The following is a 20812-nucleotide window of genomic DNA, read 5'->3' as shown; positions in this document are numbered from 1 at the left end:
TCATTGAAAAAACATGATGAAATTAACTGGCATGACCCTGACCGTTTAAACCACTGCTGTGCCCAATATGAGTCAAGGGTGAGATGTCTAAGTGACTTTGCTCGATAAATAGACACAAGTCTTTAAATTTTTTTAATGCTTTACTTTATTTTGCATACACTATAAAGTCACTGCTAAATTCTATGGCAACCATCAGCAAGTTATTCTTTAAAAGCAAAACAAAACTCTATTATGTATTACACAACAGCTGTAGCTGGGATAATTAAAGTGCTAGAAAAATAAGCTGGTTAGGCAGCACTTTGTACACAGAAAACCACAGATAGTATTTCAGGTTAATAGTCCTTTGTCAGAACCACAGAAGTGAGGAAATGAGTTCGTTTAAAGCTGCAGAGAAGGAGAGAACAGGTCAAAGACATCACAATGAAATGTTGGAAAGACTGAGGTCAAACAATAAATGTGGAACTAAAAGGCGTGTCTATGATAACACGGAGACCAAAGTTCTCCTGGTGGCATAATGTTTTTGGAGCCATGTAGTCATGAGGACAACTGGAGAGGGAGAAAAGCAAAAGGACATGCTGCAATTGTGTGTGGCGGAACACTGCAGGCCTGCTTACTATTCCAGCACTTCGTCTTTTTTTTTCACTTCAGATTTCCAGCATTTGTTTATTTTATGCTTTTTAGCAATAGCTTTTGGATTAACGAAAACCCAAATAGCACTGCATATACTGACCAACTGCAGGAGCAGTGCTTTAATAATTTATCAGGCAAAGGCATTGTAGAATCACTTATTTTCTGTAATGCAGCTTCCCACATCCATGACATATCTTTCCTCAAAGCCCACTACAGGTAGTTCATCTAACATCTACAAATGAGGCAGCTGAGGAGATTATCAGTACATCTGTAGCCTTGACTATCAAAAATAGAAAACAACTCCACAACTGGATGGTGACAAGAATTAAATAACTGAAACTAGCTTGACTTACGCTTTCTTAAACTCAGAATCAAAGGAAATTATAATCATACTAATGTTGCTAAATAGCAACCTTTCTGGACACTTCATTAGCTCTTGATCATCTGATATCATCACACAGACCACAAGGCTCTTTGGGCCAATGATTTCTCTGAGGGCTTAATACTTTCTCAAAATAGATATATGGCAACCAAATATCAGGCAGATACAAAAACCTCTGGGCTTCATTATGACTAAATGTGTTCAGCTGTTAACACACAGGTTATAAGTTAGCTTGAGTGGAGAGTGGTGGAAGAAGCAGTTATGAAGAGTCAACATCTAAGAACCTGTTCTTCTTTAAGTTTGCTTAGCCGGACATAGATGCTGGATTCTGGAGGCTTTTGATGAAAAAAAACCATAATTGGACAGCAGATAATATACAAATTATTAGCTGTCCTCCAATGCCGGGTGTATGGGGTGTCCAGGGAGGGGTAGCATCTCTGGTGAAGAGGCTTGTCATGTCCATTCCGGGGCAGATCACTCACCTTTGGCCCCCACTGGACACTCAGCTTTCACCCCTAGCTCCAAATAGCAGTTTGCACGTGACAGCAGTCACACCCTAGTACCCTGCTTTGACAGGCTGGCTAAACCAGGTGAGGGAAGCCAGCGCCCTCATGCCCCGGTGAAGTAGGGACATCCCTGCCCTGACATGCAAAGTCAGCTCCAGCGGTTTGGACATGTGAGATCCAACAGCTAGGAAGGCGGTACTGCAATGCCTCATGGAGAGCAAAGGGCATGACAAGGCACAGAGGATGTCACGGTCATCCATTGCAACCAAGAAAGACCCCAGTTTGAGATGCTCATTCGTACCACTGGCTACTCCTGAGGTCGAAGGAGAGGGGCTGCCCCAATGCAATGGCTTTTCCACTTTAAAAACTCTCCTGCGCAGGTTTCCTGTCATCGTTGGACACGATGGACAGCCACCACCTCCAATGCACACCTTCCATAACGACCGAGAGAACAGTCCAGTAAAGAAACTTCATGAATTGCTGCAAGGTTATTGCCAGTTCGGAAGAAGTGCGATCATAGCAATCTAATTAGTTTACGTAGGTAGCAATCAATAAATGCTAATATCCACATGTTAAAAAGGACGACAGAAACCACAGTTGTGACATTACAATGTGACGGTATCCATGTGCAACTGCTCCTTTGCAGATATGAATGGTGATGCGTTGAGAGGAGAATTTTGGCAGAGGAGCATGAAGTAGTAAGTAGGTCCGCACACTGTTCCCATGTTTCATCCCACATTAACCCATTAAACCAATAACAAAAAAGTTGCATCTTCAATTAACAGTAGAGACTGCCTCTTTACAGAAGCTGATACAGTAACTCACATATTACAATTCCTGGAGTTCATTAGGCAGAAGTATCTCATTTGGATCAGCGACTGCAGAACCTTTAGAATTTATACCCATTTTAAATTGGGCTAATTTGTCAACCATTGGCTCAAAACTGTATAACTGAAATATAAAGTTCAGGGTTGCAAATCCAACACTGTGTTCACGTTGTTTTGCTGTCTTCATCAAGGGAATGCAGTGCCAAGCGGCAACAGGCCCAGCACACCGCTGCATCACAAATGCTTTAGGGATTCCAAACCTGAGGAGCATGTCAGTTTTGATGGCTTATTTCTATAATCACCCAAATAGTCAGGCACCAGCTAAGAGGGCAAATTGATTTCAGGAAAAGCTCATTAAAAAACAATAATTATGGAAGTAAGAAAATTTGTGGTTTGGAAGGATCTATCAAATCATTTAAGATGATAAATGTATATAAAGCTGATTTTAATTTTAGTCATGATCAGAAAGAAGAAGGTCCAGAAGAGGAGAAATAAGGCATTACATTCACTGACAGTTTTTGTAGCTTATCCATTTTGAAGATGATATTGAGGGGGTCACTTGATAACTGGTGAAAATCTAAAAGCTACTAAAACTAGTGCATTTCTTTGCATTGCAAAGCAAAAGCCTACATTTACTGGGATACTCCAGTTTTACTAAAACGTCCTAAGTCTTTTCAAAACCTGCCATTACTTTTCTAATCCAATTCCAAGGCATAGTTTTTCATTTCCTGCCCTTCACAGATTGTTGCAAAATTGCTGTAGGTACAGTGGGCATGCACCCACATAGTGTTGGAACACATAAAGGAAAATTCGCAGGCTGTGCCGGAAGCATTTTTAAGAGCATATTAGAACACAGAAACTTTTTTGTCTAGATTATACACTCAGTGCTCCCTTTATTAGGCACTGCCTGTACCTAATAAAGTGGTTACTAAGGGTACATTCGTGGTGCTCAGCTCCTGTAACCCATCCACTTCAGGGCTCGACGCATTGCGCACTCAGGGATGCTCTTCTGCACACCACTGCTGTAACGTGCAGTTGCTTGAGTTACTGTCGCTTTCCTGTCAGCTTGAACCAGTCTGGCCATTCTCCTCTGACTTCTCTCATTAACAAGGCATTTTTGCCCACAGAACCGCTGCTCACTAGAAATTTTTTTGTTTTTCGCACCATTCTCTGTAAACTCTAGAGACTGTTGTGCATGAAAATCCCAGGTGATCAGCAATTTCTTGGATACTTAAACTACTGTGTCTAACACCAACAATCATTCTATGGTCAAAGTCATTTGGATTATATTTCTTCCCTGTTCTGATGTTTGATCTGAACAACAACTGAACCTCTTGACCATGCCTGGATGCCTTTATGCATTGGGTTGCTGCCACATGATTGGCTGATAAGATATCAGCAATATTGAAGTGTACAGATGTACTTAATAAAGTGGCCACTGATACATCTTAGAAAGTAATATTGCAAGAATAACATATTTAAATAAATTAGAGAAAAAGGAAGAAGTTAACAGCAATATTTGTTAACAATAATATATTTTCAGTAAAAAGAAAAGAAAGCTGGCCGGTGGTGTAGTGGCATCCACATTGGACTTCAAGGCGAGCGGTGCCAGGTTCGAATCCAGCCAGCTCCTTGCACGTTTTCTATCTGTGCTGGATTGAGTGTGGAGTTAACAACTCAGCCTCGTCAATAGCAGAGAATTGCTAAAGAAACGGCACGGTTGCCGCCCAACGCGCCACAAGGCGCGGAGTAGAACAACAGCAAAAGAAGAAAACATACGGTTAAAAGGAAGGCAAATACAGAATTCATGTAGTTTGGCATAAAAGGTGATGAAGGATTATTCACACTAAAAGACACAGTCTATAGACCATCTAATGGTGGAAGGAGGTGGAAATGAGTCAACAAACAAACAGCATGAGGGTTTTCTACTAGCTGGATATTATTTGGACAAAAATCATGGGAATAAGGTTCCTAAAATAAATGCAGGACTCCAATCTAACTTATGTAAAAACCTCAGCAAGACTCATCTGATGTATTAATGGGGAATGAATCAAAGCAGAGAAGAGACAGAGGGGAAAATTGAAGAATCGTGGTCATAAAATAATATACTTTAAGACAACACTCAACAAAGCAAGTGTAACATAAATTTGATTACTAAAATGGTGAAAAGTTAACTTTTAAGAGATTGAAGATAACATTTTGAGAGATAAAATTGGTAAAAATATTGGGAGACAATAATATAAACAAGAATAGGAATGTCTGAAACTATATTCAAAATGCGGACAGGCATGTTCAACTACATGGAAAGAATCACCAAACACACATAATACTCCATGGATAAATAAGGATGCATAAGTAACAATTAAGTGTAACGAAAAAGAAATATAGAAAAGTTATTAGTAAATAATTAAAGAGAATATTAGGAGAATAGAAAATGGAAAAATACATATAAAGGCACAAAGAGAACTATGAAGGTAATTTTTCAATAAACAAAATTAAATATTTGACAGAACCATCAATTAAAAAGGTATAAGGCTATTAAGGGAAAGGCAAAACAATATCAAAAGTAGAATACCAATGAGATATGGCAGAAATAATAAACCAATTTTGTTTTGGCATTTACCAGTTTAAAAAACAGTAGGCATAGCATGGAAGCTACAATGAGTAAATGAGTGCATTTAAAATTATGTTATGAATTACCTCAAAATCAAGAAGGACAAATCCACAGGAAGGATAGACAGCAGCAATACATTTTAAAGGAATCTATGCAAGAGACAGAAGAGGCATTGATACACACATTTTTTGTGCCAGAGTCCTGGTGGATAGCTAACCTATCTTTATTTAAAAAGGGGAGCTAGAACATTCAGGAAATGATAAAATAGTTAGTTTAACCGGGGGTGTGGGGAAAAAATATAAGGAATTCCTGGCAGGAAGCTAAAAGCATGGGAAACACACAGTAATAAAATATCAGCAGAAAAAAGTTCGAAGAGAAATCTTGCTTGACTAACATTATTAAATTGTTTAAGACAGTATTTTCTTCTGTGTGTTGTATCAGTTTTTCATATATCATCAAGAATTTCGAAACAGGTATCTCTTCCTAGACTAAAGCATGTCAAAGAAGGCAGAGTCAGGGTAAGTACGGGAATAGATTTCTAGTCAGCTTCAAGGCAGAATAAAGGGTACCTATTCATAGAGACAGAGGTGGACAGGGATGTTCTAAAAGAATCAGTACACAGACTGCTGCTGTTCACAATTTAGCCTTTGGAACCAAAAGCACTTTTAAATTAATGGCTGATATACTAAGTCCACTGGGAGATGTGAAAAGAGGCAATATTGAGGACCATAAGAAATTGTAGGAGATCCTTTAAAAAGCAGTAGGTCAGTTGGCAAAGACCACAGTGGACAAAAGGCAAGTGCTGTATCAGATACAATACCTGATTCTGATCTAACCAGAAACTACTCTTACTGTGGAATACAACACCAACCACCTAAAACATTTGAGTAAGAGCATGAAAGAATTGCAGCTCCATGCAACTCGTGTATGAAGGATCAGCCAAATGTATAACAAACTGTTTCGGAGATTTGTATTTGCAGCGATAAAAACATTTTACAGAAAGAGATTGTGTTAAGAGACAACGGTGCAAAAAAAAGCATAAATGAATTTGGTTCAGTATATTTGGCAGAAGCATAAGTTCTCAGGATCAGCTCCAAAAAGAAGTTCATTGTTGTTCTTTTCCTGACCCAATCTAGCTACAATTCAAATGTCATAAAAGTTTGTGAGAAGCTTTAGTTAAACCCTCCTACGCCAGGTCATGCTCTCTTCTCACTGGTACAAGAGCCTTGGGTCCCACACTGCCAGGTTCAGGAACAATTATTACCCCTCAACCATCAGGATCCTGAACCAGTGCACACAACTTCACTCACTTCAACACTAAACTGATTCCACAACTTATAGACTATCTTTCATGGACTCTACAACTCATGTTCTCAGTATTATTTATTTATATATTACTATTAGTTTTATTTTGTATTTGCCCAGTTTTGCCTTCTTTTGGACATTGTTTGTCAGTGTATGTAGGTATTTTTTTCATTGATTCTATTGTATTTTTTTGTTCTACTGTGAATACCCACAAGAAAATGAATCTCAGGGTATCATATGGTAACATACATTCAGAGGCCAGTTTATTAGGTATCTCACTAAATAGCCAATCATGTGGCAACAACTCAATGCATAAAAACATGCAGACATGAGGTTCACAAACAAGAGAAAATCTGCTGATGCTGGAAATCCAAGCAACTCACATAAAATGCTGGAGGAACTCAGCAGGCCAGGCTGCATCTATGGAAAAGAGTACAGTTGATGTTTCAGGCCAAGACCTTTCTGCAGAACTGGGGAAAAAAAAAGGAGAGTAGATTTAAAAGTGGGGGAGGAGAGAGAGAAACACAAGGTGATAATAGGTGAAACCAGAAGGGGAGAGGGGTGAAGTAAAGAGCTGCAAAGTTGATTGGTGAAAGAGATACAGGGCTGGAGAAGGGAGAGTCTGATAGGAGTGAACAGAAGGACATGGAAGAAAGAAAAAACGGGGGGGGGGGGAGGGAAGAGGAGTGCCAGAGGAAGGTGTTGGGCAGGCAAGGAGATAAGGTGAGGGGGAAAGGGGGATGGGAAATGGTGAAGGGCGGGGGGCATTACCGGAAGATTGAGGAATCAATGTTCATGCCATCAGGTTGGAAGCTACCCTGAAAGAATACTTTACAGAGAATGGAACAAAAAACACCCAGTAAATGGCAGTTTTGTGGGCAAAAACGCCTTGTTAATGAGCGAGGTCAGAGGAGAATGTTTAGACTGGTTCAAGTTGACTCAATTAACCACACATTAAAACAATAGTGTGCAGAGGATCACTTCGAAACGCACAACACATCGAACCTTGAAGTGGATGAGCTGCAGCAGACAATGAACATACATTCCATGGCATAGTTTATTATGGTACAGGATACCTAATAAAGTGGCCATTGAGTGTATAGGTACTTTAAATTTACTTTGAACTTTCATTATAGTTAAGTCCAATGCTGTAGTTATAATGGGATTAAAACTGTATATGCATGTATCAATTATTGTAGAGATTTTTCTCACCAATAAGCAGTCAGAAAAGTAGAGTAAATGAAATGAATCACAGCTGAAGATTTGCAAACATGCTAGGTTGGGCTGTGCACCATACCTGTGCTCAGCAACAGTTCACAGACTAATAAGGAACTATTAAAATGACATGCAGAATACACCATCTTAGTTATGCAGAATCTGTGCACACCCCGTATGTCCACAGGCAGCTTGAAGAGCAGAAACCATCTATCAAAAACGTGTGTGCAATGCCAATCAGATAACAATGTTGCCAATCTTGAATTCTATTTCCATGCCAATACAAACCACACACAGCTGATGATTAACTGCAAAGTATAAAGGACCACTTTTGCTCTGCCACAGGCAACACATTTCCCTTACCCCATGCATACTTGTTAAAGGAATCACAATGAATTAAAAACAGTATAGTCAACATAACGGGCCGAGACCCTTCATAAGGTCTGGAGAAAAGAAGATGAAGAGTCAGAGTAAGAAGGTGGGGAGAGGGGAGATGAAGTTAAAGGTGATAGGTGAAACTGGGAGGGGGTAGTAAAGAGCTGGGAAGTTGATTGGTGAAAAAGAGCCCTGCATCTCTTTCACCAATCAACTTTCCAGTTCTTTATTTATGCACTTAGTGTAGAATAAAAGAGCACGGAAAGTAGGGTACAGCTTTATAAAACATTGGTGAGGATGCACCTGGAATACTTTGCGTAGCTTTGATCGCAAAGCTCCTACAATAATCCAGTCTCTACAACCCCCCATGATATAGAAATTCCCGAGACTTATCACACTCTATGAGATGTTTCTGTAAACCTCAGCTTTATATGAACATCATCTAATCTTGCAGTTATATCCTCTTGCTCAATATTCTGCCATTGGTGGAAAATCCTGACATCTACCCTATCATGCCAATTAAGGATCTTGGGTGTTTCAGTAAGATTACCCCCTCATTCTTCTCAATTCACAAAAATAGCTGATCATGATGGAACAACCTTCCCAAGTTAGTCGATTGAACTGCTTTGTGACTGCCTCCAATCTCAATATATCCTTTCTTAATTAAAGCAAAAACTGCCCATGGTACTCCGGGTATAGTCTCAGAAGTACCCCATGCAATTGTAATAACAATTCCTTGTTTCATAACAACAAGCCTTGCAATAAAGGTCCTTTGCCTTCCTAGCCATTTGTTGCACTTGCATGCTAACTTTTTGTGATTTATACCCACAAAGAGCATCTACGTCTTATACTGGGGAATGGGTGATCCAAATTTCAGCAGGGAGAACTTTGGAAACAGTTTAAATATAGTTATGGATAAGTGAAAGTGCTAAACATGGCTAAGGCTAATCATTACAGTATCAGGTAGGAACTAAGGAAAGTGAATTGGGAAGGAATGTTTAGGGACAAATCTACATCTGACATGTGAGAGTCTTTTAAAGGCCAGCTAATTAGTTCAGGACCAGCATGTTTCTGATAGGAGGAAGGGTGACAAGGTTTGGGAAACTTAAATGAAACTAGATTCTAAGATGAAAAATTCAAACAAAAAGAAAAAAAGGATGTGGATGCAAGGTTTAGAAAGTTGACATCAGACAAACCCTTGAGGAATATAAAGGAAGCAGGAAAGAACTTAAACAAAGATTTAAGATGGCTAAAAGGGGTCATGAAATGACCTTTGCAAGTAGCATTAAGGAAAATCCCAATGCAATCTAAACACACAATAGGAATAAGAGGATAGCAAGGGGAAGGGTAGATCCACTCAAGGACAAAGAAAGGAACTAATGCATGGATCCAGAGGAAGTAGGAAGACATTAATATGTACTTTCAAAGTAAATTTATTATCAAAGTACGTATACTATATGTTACCATATACTACCTTGAGATTTATTTTCTTACAGGCTCTTACAAAAAAAACAAAATGAAATACAATAGAATGTCAGAAATTAAAACTATACACAAAATAAAATCTGACGAACAACCAATGTGCAAAAGACAGATCATGCAAACAAAAATAATACTGAGGTCATGAGTTGTACAGAGTTCTTGAAAGTGGGTGTGTAGGTTGTGGAATCAACTCCACCATTGACGGTCTCAAGCCTGGCTGCAAAAGGAGAGGGTTGGCCATTGGGCTATCAACCCCATCCTGTAAAAACCCAGTGTTTCAGAAATGCCAACAGAAGTTCCAAAAACTTCCCTGGGAAGAGTTTTTGAAGATGGGCAACACCTGAGAACAAATAGAAAGACCGGCCCAGGACAGAGGACTCTGGCAAGTTGGGGTGACAGGCTTAAGGAAAAGAAGAAGAAAGTTGTAGAATCAGTTCAGAGCTGGGTTATTCATGCTAGCTCTAGGTCATGATGGTAGGCAGGTAATAACTGTTCCTGAACCTGTACCCGATGCCTGATAGTGGTATTGAGAAGAGGGATAGCTCGGACGGTGGGGGTTTTGATGATGGACGCTACTTTCTTGGGACAGTACTCCAAATAAATATATTCAATGGTGGGGAGGGCTTTGACTGTGATAGTCTGGGCTGTATCCACCACTTTCTGCAGTCTTTTCCATTCCTGGGCATTGGTGTTTCCATACCAGGCCATGGTGCAACCAGTTAGGATACTCTCCAGTGTGCATCTGTAGAAGTTAGTTAAAGTTTTTGGTAACATGGCAAATCTATGCAGACTTCTAAGAAAGTACAACTGTTGTCATTATTTCTTTGTGATGACACCTGTGTGCTGGTGTCAGGACAGATCCTCTGATATGATAACGACAAGGAACTTAAAGCTACTGACCCCCTTCTCCTCCCCCGCATGGACCTCCTGTTTCTTCTTCCTGTCATTGATAATCAACTCTTCGGTTTTGCTGATGTTGAATAAGAGGTTGTTATTGCGGCACCACGCAACCAGAATTTCACTCTCCCTCTTATATGCCAATCCACTGACTCTTTTAATTTGGCCAACACTGGTGACATCAGCAAACTTAAATATGCCATTGGAATTCTACTGAGTGACACAATCACAACTACAAAGCGAATTGAGCAGGGGGCTAAGCACACAGCCTTGTGATGCACTTGTGTTGATGGAGATTTGGAGATGTTATTGCCAGTCCAAGCAGACTGGGATCTGCAAGTGAACAGGGAGGTATCAAGGCCTAAGTCTTGGAGCTTAATGATGAATTTTGAGTGGATAATAGTGCTGAACACTGTGCTGTAGTCAATGAAGAGCATCTTGAAGCAACTTCATTGTCCAGGTGTCCCAGAGCTGAGTGAAGAGCCAATGAAATAGCACCTGCTGTTGACCTGTTGTAACAAAGGCAACTTGGAATGGATCTAAGTCACACATCAGGCAAGAATTGATATGATTCATGATAATCTCTTGACACACATCATCATGGTAGATGCATGTTCTATTAAACTCTAGTCATTGAGACAGGTTACCACGTTCTTCTTGAGCACCAGTATGACTGTTGTCTGCTTGAAGCAGTTGGGCATCTCAGAGTGCCAAAATGAGACATTGAAGATGTCTGTAAACAGTCCAGTCAGTTGATCAGCACAGGTCTTTACTACTTATCAGGTACGCTGTTTGGGTCACATACTCTCTGTGCATTCACCCTCATAAGATGCTCTTATGTTGGCCTCAGAGACGGAGATCACAGGGTCACTGGGGACTGTGGGGGTTCGTGAAGGTGCCTCCATGTTCTCTCAGTCACAGCGATCATAAAAGCTATTGAGCTCAACTGGAAGCAAAGCCTCGTTGCCTTTTATTTTTACTTTGTAGGAAGCGATGGCATTCAAGCTCTTCTATCATTGTCAAGCATATGCTTGTGCTTCAAGTTTGGTCCAGAATTGACACTTTGCATGTGAATGGCCTTCCAGAGGTTATATGTTTCCCAGATCACCAGTCCTACACACCACCAATCTAACCCACAGCAGATTGCCAATCCCTAGATTCTTTCCGGACTTCTTGTTGGGGAAGATTCTGTTTTTATAAAGTACGTAACAACACGATGAGTTCTTAAAGATGGCCCAGTCCACCAACTGGAAGCAGTTCCATAGTTGTTCCTCTGCTTCCTGTGACCACCCCTTTGTTATTCTTTCTTCTGGCGCCTCTCTCTTTAATCTCTGCCATATGCATGTAGGAGGATGGTCAGATTTCCCAAAATGCAGTTGAGGGATGGAACAGTAGGCATTTTGATGGTAGTGTGATAGTGCATTGGGTCCTCTGGTCCTGCAGGTGACGTGCTAGTGGTAGTTGGGTAGATATTTCTTCAAGCTAGCCTGCTTGAAGATACCAGCATGGATGTGAAAGCCAGGTAGTTTCTTGTTTGTTAATCATGTCACTCAATATATCTCGTGCTAGCTTGACATCGGTCTTTGTCAGGATCAGAGTGGAAAACTCTCTTGGTGAATAGAATAGTTGACACTTAATCATCAGGTGTTACAGGCTGGGAGTTGAGACCACTACTTCCGAGCACTACAATGAACTTATCATGAATCAGATGCTGCCACCTTTGCCTTTTCCTGATGCCGCTGCCCGCTGACATGAAAAGTGAGAGGTGAGCCATGACTCAGTGAATGCAGCGATCCCTCATTTCCGTCTGATACAGTTATCTTTCCATCAATATTCACCAGAGAAGAAGATAAGGATGAAGATAAGACTAGAAAGGGGCATGTCCCTATGTGACAACCAAATACTGCAAGTATAATATTGAGTACAATGCATCTCAGGTTTTCATCCTCTTCCCTCAGTTCTTGGTAGCTAAATGAAAAATGGGACAAAGTCTGTATGAAGAAGGAACAGGAATTGACTATTTGCAACTCAAATGTGCTCTCCTGTCCCATGAGAGATGTGGCTAATCCAACATGCCTGTATGTGCTTTCTTTCCCTTTTCCCATAATGCATTTCTCTACCAACACACAAATGCTGGAGGAATTCAGTGGGTCAGGTAGCATCTACGGAGGGAAACGGATAGTCAACATTTTGGGCTGAGCCTTTTAATCTAGAAAATACATGTCTGACCTTTTCTTTATTCTCCCTCATCAATATATATTGCAATCCCAACAGTGATATATCAACCTGAAATGAGCTCATTATTCCTAATCACTCTTTCCTATTAGCCAATTCTCTATTCTTGACAAATGTTACATCCAATACAGTGGGTTTTTACCCTGTGACATAATCTATTGTGAGGCACCTTGGTGAATACTTTCTGGAAGTTTAGATACATCTGCCAGTTCCCTTCTATCCACTCTGAGATGTCCTCAGGAAACACTAATAAGTTTATCAGACATGACATCCCCTTTATAACGCAAGCAATAGCTCCACAAACTGTGGATTCACTTTGTAAGCATCCTGGGGCACAAGCCATTCGGGCGAGGGCATTTATCACCCTTTAGTCAAATCCAAATTCTTCAATGATGGCGATGGTATTTAACTGCACCCTAGCATTATTCATTATTAATGGGATAAACCTAGCATTTTCTGTGAAAAATTATGATAAATCTCAATATTCAAGATTATTTATCACATGTACATTGAAAAATAGCATGAAATGTTTCATATGCATTAACCACTGACATACTGGGAGCAGACCACAAATGCTGCCACACATCCCGGCACCAACATAGTCTGCCCACAGCGCCTGGCAGAACAACACAGAATACAACAAGCAACAAAACAAGTCCACTTCTCCTTCCTGCCCATGCACATAGTCCCCAACACAGGCAGTCTTCTTCAGCCTCCAACCTCCAGCGGACGCAGACCTGGACTCAGACGTGCAGATATTGGGCCATTGACCATCTTGGCAGACACGCAGAGGTTCGTAGACCCGGGGCAAATCAATAGGCCTTGACTTCTGGACTTTCAAATTGACCCTCGGTGGACCTCTACATTGATCCCAGGACGCGCCGATCAGCAGACACAAAGCCTCGAACTCTGGAATCTCCAGTGACGGGACCTTGAACACCGGCCTTTGAACTCCAGTCTCACCCATTCTCGAAATTAGGGGTCCTCCTGCTCGCACAGATTTCTGGCTTGGACATTGTGGGGGGGAGGCATCAAACTTAATTGATGTTGGTCTTCTGGCCTGACATTGCAGATCATTCTGTGGAAGTCCTACGTCTGTGTGGGTCGCCTTCGAAAGTGAAGCAAGACTCTGACCTGTACTCTAACTCTCCCACACCACTGTCCCTAAACCCTCATTTGACCCTCTCTGTCCCCAAATCCATCCCCACAAACTAAAGAAAACACTAAAAAAAAACTAATGCCAAACTGCAACCTCAACGGCAGTCATAGCTTTATCTTGAGGACATCTTGATTTTGATCTTGATCTTGAGGAAATCTTGATTGAGGGTCATATTCTGTTCAACTCCTCTACCATTTCCTCGTTCCTCATAGGTACAATCCCCAGCTTCATTCTCTACGGGGCCAATGTTCCAGGTTAGTTCTGTGACAGATTAGGTCTGTAGAACTTTTGCCAAAGATCTCAATATCAATTACGCTCTTTCCCACAACAGATATCTCAACTTTCTCCATGCACAGTTAAATAAGCAAGCACTCTTGTTCTTCTCTTGTAATCTTGTTATCTGAAACAGGAAAATGTATCAGCAAGTATCAAGCATCATGCTTGAATGATGGGACTTGATGATTGAAAAATTGTTGGTTTATGCAAACTATGAGTCATGGTTGCAAAGCATGCTGTGGGGCTAAATCTTCAAGCATAAAAAAAATGAAAAGTTGAATACTGTTAAATGACTTTTCCCAATAGAAGTTTATTTAACATAAAAGGTTTACTCTATTTCTTCCTCCAATTTAACATTAGAAAATGCTGAAAACAGTTAAAGTATCCACAGCACTTCAGCATTGAATTAAATTGCAGTGCATATTGGAGGTTATACAGCATACAGCAGGAATGAGGCCCTTCTGCCCAACTCATCATGTCATCCAAGAGGTTTATCTGAGTTAGTCCCATTTGCCTGAGTTTGGCCCTATCTCTCCAAGCTTTTCCTATCAATCATCCTGTCTAAATGTTAAGCATTGTAGTTCTACCTGCTTCTACAGCTCATACTATATAACAAACACTATTTGTGTGGAAAAACTTGCCTTGGAGGTCCCTTTTAAATCTTGGAGACTACAGACGCTGGAATGTAGATTCTGCAACTAGAATCTGTAGCAACAAATAATCCGTTGAAGGAATTCAGCAGATTTATTGGAGGAAAGGAACTGTCAAAATTCATTTATTATCAAAGAATGTGTAAATTATACAACCTGGAGATCTGCTTGCTCACAGATTGCCACAAAGCAGGAAACCCAAAAGAACTCAATTAAAGAAAAAAAATTGAGTCCCCAGATCTGAACCATGAAGCAGCCCGGAGTAGGCCCAAAGACTTGCATATCAGTTCATCATATTGGCAGGCAGGGAGCACAGCAGCTGGGGCAATCTTCATAGACTCATTGCTATGGAGATGACCATCACAGGGAACAAGCAAAATCAGCTCTTGTCCAGACCGACACCCTGTCTTTTCAGTCTACCTTGGCTGGCGTTTACATTGACCCAACAATGGCACAGTGAAAGGCTCTGGCGCCCTGGAGAGAGAAGTGAAGATTGCAGAAAGAGAGCAAAATCGACTCTTGCTTCTGGTCTGGGCTGGCATTTAAATCGTCTAAATGGCATATCCTACCTCACACCAGGCATCACTGCTGCAAAAGGCTCCAGGCCTAGACCACACTGCTCAGCAACTTGCTCCAGGCCCAGATTTCACCACCCAGCGCGATGCTGCTCTCAAGCTCTTCATATCAGCTTGGTCCCCAGAGTGATCCAACCTCGCACTCCGGCCAGTTGAACGAGCATTGGAACTCTAATTGAAACAACTATGCAACACATCATCTCGGCTCATCCCCTGAACTCGCCTCGCAGTGCTCCCCTTCACTGTTTGCAGCGATAATTTAACACAATTTACCACAGAGAAGGTATTTTTAAAGATGTTTTTAGTCAGGTGTCTTATCTTTTTGACTACCAGAAGCTGTCACACTCGTTTGGTAGCGCCATCTTAACCATACTGAGAGAAATGATTCTTAAGGAGTCCATTTAGAATGTGCTGACACAGAAAGAACGTGCAAAGCAACTTGCAGGGCAACGTATAAACCAATTTGCAAAATCAGGATGAAACAATAGCTTGCTGATTAAAGAAGCGATACAGGTAACGGGAAGACATGCTTAACGATTGAACAATAACGGTGTTAATGCGCTGAGGCTGATAAGTGGGCCAAAGGGTAGTCACATTTGTAATTTTGTAATGAGATTAAGGAAGAATGTCTGCACCTCACATGGGTGCAACTCACAAAATTGTAAACAAGTAGGGTATAAAAAACTGTGCAAAGTGTAATTCGGCACTCAATCTAGCAGGAGCTGGTTGGGTCCGACTCTGCAGACTCGAAAAATAAAGTTTACCGTTCTGCAAATTGCTGAGACTCAGTGTGTTTCTGACAACGTGGGGGCTCGTCCGGGATCCACACTCCGGCCGCGGTGGACACGAGGAAGGACATCGGAGACGGTGCACCCCGCCGAGTTTGGCGGTCCCTGACTCCTTGCTCGTCGCTCCAACGCGGCTTGAGCGAGTGATATCCGGACAGCGCAGAGCGGTAAACGGGGAGAAGGGGACAGTACCTGGTACTGGAAGTCCCCAGGACGCACCGGGTAAGTGCCTACTATTATAGTAGAAAGGTGCGGGAATAAGTAAGGACGGAGAAGACCGGGATCGCTACCCGGGGGTCCTCCTGATTAAGTAAGAGCGGAATAAGATGGGAGGGGTGGCTCTAAAAAGAAAGAGGAAACGGAGAGACCGGGACCATACCCGGGGGTTCCTCCTGATAGCCCCCTCGGTAGAATGTTTGAGAATTGGGGATGTGGAAGACTAAAAGGGAAACAAAAGAAAAAAATGATACAGTACTGTTTAATTTGGTCGAAACAGCCGATAGAAAAACCTGCGGTCTGGTGGCCGCGGCTTGGGTCTGAGGAGGATTGGGTACGACAAGCCTTAAACATTTACGTTAATTCAAAACCAAATGTAAAACCGGAAGAAATTGCTTATGCTTTTTGTTGGGCTCCCTGGCCAGGAGTAACAACAAAGAGTTTTAAATTGGGCATTAAAGGGGAGCGGAAGTGGGACCCACTCGATCATTTACCCCCTCCCTATGTCCAGCCTTCTGCGCCCCTTGCGGGAGCAGAGGGAGAACGTGAAGAAAGTGAAAAAACAGAAGAAATAGACCCGGAGAGGGAAGAGAGGGATGTTAGGGAAAAAGCAAAAGCAAGGATCGAAACAAGGAGTGTGACAGGAGCAGATAAGAAAAAGAAAGACGAATTAAAAAAGGAAGAGGTACAGCTGTGTCCCCTTCGAGAGGTTCCAATGGGAGGAGAACGGGGAGGAACAGGATTTGTAAACGTCCCTTTGACAAGTACCGAAGTACGAGGATTTAAGAAAGATATGAAAACTTTATTAGAAGATCCAATGGGACTGGCAGAACAGTTGGATCAATTCTTAGGACCTAATGTTTACACTTGGGAAGAAATGCATGCGATTATGGGAACGCTATTTTCTGCACAAGAGAGGCAAATGATACGACAAGCTGCAATATCAATTTGGGGAAGGGAACAGCCGAATGAGTTACCGGGGGACCGGAAATTTCCAACAAACGACCCACAGTGGGATAAACAAGCAGAAGAGGGAAGACGCAATATGCGACAGTGGCGAGAGTACCTCATTAAGGGAATAAGGGAGGCTGTGCCAAAAGGTCACAACTTTGCCAAGGCGTTTGGAAACTACCAAGGGAAAGATGAGAGCCCAACCGACTTCCTCGATAGGGTGCGGAAAAATGTGCAACAGTATGCGGGGGTGGACCCTAATTCGGCAGTAGGGGAACAATTCATACGAATTGAATTTGTATCAAAAGCATGGCAAGACATCCGGAAGAAGCTTGAGAAACAGGAAGATTGGAACGAAAAACCACTGAGTGAATTACTGAGACAGGCCCAAAAGGTCTATGTCCAGAGAGATGAGGAAAATCAGAAAAAGGCAGCGAAAGTAATGGTTCAAACCATCCGCCAAGTAAACTCAGAGAACAAAGAGAAAAGGGAAGCAATGCCAGAGAGAAGCGGCTGTACTGAGGGAAGGAGGATGAGGAGGGCGGCACGATGTTTTTACTGCAATGAGGAAGGCCACTTTAAGAGGGAGTGCCCAAGATATCGAAAAGAAGTCCGAGCTTATGCCCTCATGGAAGAAGAATAGGGGTGTCAGGGGTCCCAACCCTTGGGGACGAGATACAAGCAGGAACCCCTGGTAAATTTAAAATTAGGTCCTCAAGGGTCAGAAGTAACCTTTATGGTCGACTCAGGAGCTGAAAGAACTAGTATAATCCAAGCCCCTCCGGGAACCAAGATTGGGACCAAAACCATTGGGGTTTCCGGAATAGGAGGAAAAACTATGCAGGTCCCAATAATAGAAGATGTACAGATAAAATGCGACGACCGGGAAGGTATCCAGGATGTGTTATTACTTCCGTCAGCCGGATTCAACTTATTGGGAAGAGATTTGCAGGCACTGCTAGGGATCGGGACGGTGCCATATCAAGGTGAAATTCAGGTGAAACTGTTCGTAATGACTGAAAAGGATGATCAGGAAATAAAGGCCAGTGTCTGGTATCAAGAAGGTAATCGGGGCGGCCTGGACATCACCCCACTGAAAATCACCCTGTTGCCAAACAGCCGCCCGGTGAGAAGACGGCAATATCCCATTGCCATGGAAGGGAGGAGGGGATTACAACCTGTAATTGAGACATTAGTATCAGATGGACTCCTGGAAGAATGTATGTCACCCTTTAATACCCCCATCCTACCGGTCCGAAAGCCCGACGGCACGTATCGAATGGTTCAAGATCTGAGAGGCTTAAATGCGGTAGTCCAAACACGATACCCGGTAGTGCCTAACCCCTATACATTAATGAGCAAAATACCTCCTGAACATGAATGGTTCAGTGTGATAGATCTAAAAGATGCCTTTTGGAGTTGCCCGTTGCAGGAAGGTAGCCGAGATATGTTCGCATTTGAATGGGAAAATCCATTCACTGGGCGGAAGAAGCAACTCCGGTGGACCGTCTTGCCCCAAGGGTTCACGGAGTCCCCAAACCTATTCGAACAGGTACTGGAGCAAGTATTGGCTGGATTCCATTGTACCGAAAAGAACCAACTATTACAGTATGTCGATGACCTACTACTATCGGGACCAGCAGAGGAGGTAGTGCGAGACGATACTATAAGACTCCTGAATTACCTAGGAGAAAAAGGATTGCGGGTGTCCAAGAAGAAACTGCAATTTGTCGAGAAGGAAATAACATATCTCGGACACAGAGTCAGTAAAGGGCACCGCCAAATAACCCCAGAAAGAATAGCGGGAATAACTAAAATACCGCTTCCCAGGACAAAGAAGGAAATAAGACAATTTCTGGGCTTAGTGGGCTATTGCCGGATTTGGATAGAGAATTATACCTCCCTGGTGAAGTTTATGTACGACAAATTGGCAAAGGAAGACCGGGGAATAATCAGCTGGACCGAAGAAGAAGAACAGAAGTTCAGGAAAATAAAAGGGCAACTAATTCGGGCCCCGGTATTAACACTGCCAGCACTGGAAAAGCCCTTTCAGCTGTATGCAACAAACAATGAAGGAACTGCGTTAGGAGTACTAACCCAAGAAAAAGGAGGAAAGCGGCAACCTGTGGCCTTTTTATCAAAAATGTTAGACCCGGTATCCCGGGGATGGCCGACGTGCATACAAGCCGTAGCGGCAGCAGCCGTACTAGTAGAAGAAGCACGGAAATTAACCTTTGGGGGAAGAATGACGGTGTATACCCCGCACTCTGTTAGCACCCTCTTAGCCCAAAAAGCTCAGCGGTGGTTGACGGACTCTCGCATACTGAAATACGAAACCATTCTGATGGTCGGGGATGATTTAAGCTTTGAAAAGTAACAATAGTTGTAACCCGGCACAGTTCTTATACGGGGAATCAACAGGGGAGGAAACCGAGCATAACTGCGTGGAGCTAACAGACCTTCAGACAAAAAGTAGGGAAGATCTACAAGAAGTTCCCCTAATTGACAAAACTAATGATGGAAACCAAGCTACCCTGGACCAAGTGTCTACCCCTGGCCCTACTAAGAATCCGCACGGCTCCTCGAAAAGATATAGGAGTATCCCCTTATGAAATGTTGTTTGGCCTTCCATATTGGAACAAGGTGGAGGGCTATCCTTCCCTGCAAGGGGGAGATGTCTTTGTAAGGGACTATTTACAGGCACTGTCTCGTTCTTTTGCAGAATTGCGCAGGAAGGGGTTACTCGCACAAACCCCACCTCTGGACTTCGCACTCCACCGAACTCAGCCCGGTGACTGGGTCCTGATTAAGACTTGGAAGCCAGAGAAGTTACAGCCGCAGTGGGAAGGCCCATTCCAGGTGCTACTGACCACCGAAGCCGCAGTAAGGACAAAAGAAAAAGGGTGGACCCACGCAGCGAGAATCAAGGGACCCGTAAAGCCCGAAGAAGGTGCAGAATGGACTTGCATCCAGGGAGAAGACCCGATGGTGCTAAAGCTCAAAAGACGGACAGAATGAACTTTGGGACTGTAATGTATATACTGCTATTGTTGAGAAGCGCTGAAGGGGGATGTGATAAGTGCAGGACGACGGTAAGGGTGGGCATGACGGTTTTTCCAGGGTCCTTTGTATCACACTCGCATGTAAACGAGAAATGTTATGACTACAACAAAAAGGAGTATGTGGAAAGTTTAATCTAACCAACTGCTGCTTAAAGATAGATGACAACGGAAAGGTGGTTCAAAAAAATATCAGATAAAATAAGGAAACTGGCCCACGTGCCGGTACAGACCTGGAAGCCGCTGGGGTATTGGGACTGGCTGGACGGATGGTTGAAAGGAGGCTGGTGGCGAACCGCTTTAGGGGTTATAGGAGGGGGATTGATGGTCCTCCTTCTGCTACCATGTCTGATCCCCTGCTTGCGGGAGCTAGTAGCTAGGGTGGCAAGACAAGTCATGCAACCAGGGGCCCCAGCTGATCCTGTTCAGGTACTCCTACAAAGGGAAATAGAGCTAGAGGAAGAAGCCTATGTAAACCCGTGGCAAAAGCCCAACTGATAGCACATTCTAAAAAGAAAAAGGGTGGATTGAGAGAAATGATTCTTAAGGAGTCCATTTAGAATGTGCTGACACAGAAAGAACGTGCAAAGCAACTTGCAGGGCAACGTATAAACCAATTTGCAAAATCAGGATGAAACAATAGCTTGCTGATTAAAGAAGCGATACAGGT

General features: G+C 42.6%; 1 protein-coding gene across 2 annotated transcripts in view; it reads right to left on the bottom strand.

Moving 5' to 3' along the window:
- LOC132401063 (regulator of microtubule dynamics protein 2) overlaps positions 1 to 20812 on the bottom strand; it is a 99768-nt gene that overhangs the window by 50602 nt on the left and 28354 nt on the right. The window lies entirely within an intron of this gene.

The sequence above is a fragment of the Hypanus sabinus genome, chromosome 10, assembly GCF_030144855.1.
Source record: "Hypanus sabinus isolate sHypSab1 chromosome 10, sHypSab1.hap1, whole genome shotgun sequence".
Classification (NCBI taxonomy): Eukaryota; Metazoa; Chordata; class Chondrichthyes; order Myliobatiformes; family Dasyatidae; genus Hypanus; species Hypanus sabinus.
Note: the sequence above shows the minus strand (reverse complement) of the source record. Positions and strands in the feature narration are given on the sequence as shown.